The sequence below is a fragment of the Akebia trifoliata genome, chromosome 13 (assembly GCF_017979445.1).
Source record: "Akebia trifoliata isolate Shusen 1 chromosome 13, ASM1797944v1, whole genome shotgun sequence".
NCBI classification, from domain to species: Eukaryota; Viridiplantae; Streptophyta; class Magnoliopsida; order Ranunculales; family Lardizabalaceae; genus Akebia; species Akebia trifoliata.
In genome coordinates, this window is record NC_141387.1 from 23,771,383 (window position 1) to 23,774,307 (window position 2,925).

Here is a 2,925-nt window from a genome sequence, read left to right on the forward strand (position 1 = left end):
GCATTTTATGAAATGAAAAAACTCGTACGATATTATAGGAACTTCATTAAATTCTTTTTTCAGAGTTCGAAAAGTTTGAGTCTCGTTTCTCGGACTCATGCTTACTGGAACCACGCTTCTTGGGCTGAGGTTTGCAGGAAGTTAAACAATCATGTTAATTCAATAAATGATTTCAACAAAGTTAGTGTCTCGTTTCTCGGACTCTGGCTAAGGTTTACAGGAACTTAAACAATCCTATTAAAATTGGAATCTCATTTCTCGAACTCGAACTAAGGTTTATAGGAACTTAAACAATCCTGTTAATTTATTATATGATTCAAACAAAGCTGGAGTCTCGTTTCTCGAACTCTAGCTAAGGTTTATAAGAACTTAAATAATCCTATTAAAGTTGGAGTCTCGCTTCTCAGACTTGAACTAAGGTTTACAGGAACTTAAACAATCCTATTAATTAATTATATAATTCAAACAAAGTCGGAGTCTCGTTTCTTGAACTCTAGCTAAGGTTTATAGGAACTTAAATAATCCTGTTAAAGTTGGAGTCTCGCTTCTCGGACTCGAACTAAGGTTATAGGAATTTAAACAATCTTGTTAATCCATTCTATGATTCAAAAAAAGTTGGAGTCTCGTTTCTCGGACTTTGGCTGAGGTTTACAAGAATTTAAACAATCCTGTTAATTCATTATATGATTCAAACAAAGCTAGAGTCTCATTTTTCGGACTCTGGCTGAGGTTTACAGGAACTTAAACAATCCTGTTAAACTTGGAGTCTCGCTTCTCGGACTCTGGCTAAGGTTTACAGGAACTTAAACAATCCTGTTAATAGTTGGAGTTTCGCTTCTCGGACTCGAACTAAAGTTTATAAGAACTTAAACAATCCTGTTAATTCTTTCTATGGCTTAAACAAAGCTAGAGTCTCGATTCTCGGACTCTGACTGAGGTTTATAGGAACTTAAACAATCCCGATAATTCATTCTATAACTCAAATAAAGTTGGAGTCTCATTTCTCGGACTTGGACTCGAACTTATTGGAGCCACGCTACTCGGGCTGAGATTTACAGGAACTTAAACAATTCTGTTAATTCATTCTATGATTCAACATCGAGTTCAAAGTCTGAAAGATCGGACCTTTATTGGCTTATCATGCATCTGGATTCATAATTATCATCGTCGGACTTTTAGACTTTTAAATAAAATTTTCTTTTTGATCATGTAATTAAGAACAAAACTTTCAAATCACAAAGACTTTCAAAAATGCCCCTAGTTTCAAGGTTGGCTTTAACTGGAACTTGACTACGAAACTAATGGAATTGATTGCACGAGTACCTATGGACTCTGATATATGACAGACAGAAGAATTGACATTCCCTTAAATTTAAGACTCTTAAGATTATCATATGTGCAATAAGGGATTGATCGTTTTCTTTCGAATTTCTTTTGAAAAATGTTTGAGCTGGACTTAAAAAATCTTGATAAATATTAGAATAAAATATCTTACTCTTCAAAGTGGTTGATGATTCTACATCTTCCATTAGAGAACACTTGAATAAGTAAACATACTCTTGAAGACCTTACAATGTTCAAGATGACTTCTGATTTTTTCGACTTCAACATTGTCTTCATCGGATGTGAGCTCTTAGCTAAAAAACAAATGTTGTGACTTGAATGGTTCTGCATTTCCTAGTTTCTGCACAAGCTTCCTTTTGAATTTTTCTTCTTGATGGGACTTTTCTTCCCATTTGATGATGTCCTAATTTTTGTTTAGGTTGCCTTTCCAGATTTTTAACATAGCGGATTTTTCTTTTCTTTTTCTGATGATGCGTTGATTTTTACCTAGGTCGTCTTTTCAAGTTTTCAACCTAGCAGGCCATTTTTTTATGATTATGCCCTAACTTTTGTCAAAGTCGCCCTTTTGGATTTTCAACTTAGCAGGCTTTCTTTCTTCTTAATAATCTTGACTAACCAACTTGACAACTTCTTGGTTCCCGGCAATTTAATTGAGTCAATTAGCAGTTTGGAGGACTTAATAGGTAGGCTTAGGATAGGTAGTATGGAGAACTATGATATGATTTTTTCTAAATGCCACTAGTTTGGCATTCTTTTCTTTTTAGCAATTCTTTTGATTCTTTTTTCTAATGCCCCTAATTTGACATTCTTTTCTTTTGAACCTTTCAATAAGGGATTTTCCTTTTAGATGACACTTGTCTTAAGAGAATACACTCATTCTTTGCGTGACCAGACCTGAAGTAACTTCTAAGGTTGCTTACGTACCCCAAATATTTCTTTTTCTTTTGGGATCAGGTCAAAACATAGTTTATACTTAGACTTCCCCCCCCCCGGTGGTTGGTTGGTGTGGTCTAGAAAGAAACATGTTATTTGATTTTTTTAGAGGCTGCAAGGGGCTAAAGAAAGTTATCTTTTTATTTGGGTAAGACAGAGAAATGGTTCGACCAAAGGAAGCCGCCTTTGGTGTATTGCTACTTGACTTGGTCCAAGTTTCAGGAACTCGGTATCTAGATTGCTCTGTCAAGTAAAGTCTTCTTTTGCAAAAGAAAAAATCTTCAATCTTCTTCTACGAAATTAAGTGTGATTGAGTTCTTTGTATTTGACATTGACTTGTTTAACCCTTTCCAAACTTCGAAGAAAATCTTATGTTCTTTTACGAATGAGAACTTTTCTCTCTCGAGTGAAAAACATGATGGATCTCTTACTGTGGATCTTAGCACATTTGTGATAGTTTCAACTACATCATTCTTGATCAATATCTTTGATCTTGAAGTTCACCCTTGATTTTATGCCTTGATCTATTTGGGTGCAATCTATCAATATATCCTCATGAAACCATGAAGGAACATTTTTGAATTTCTCAAGTAAGTTTATTATTCTCTCATATTCCCCGGAAGATAATGTTGTACCAATTTGCACTTC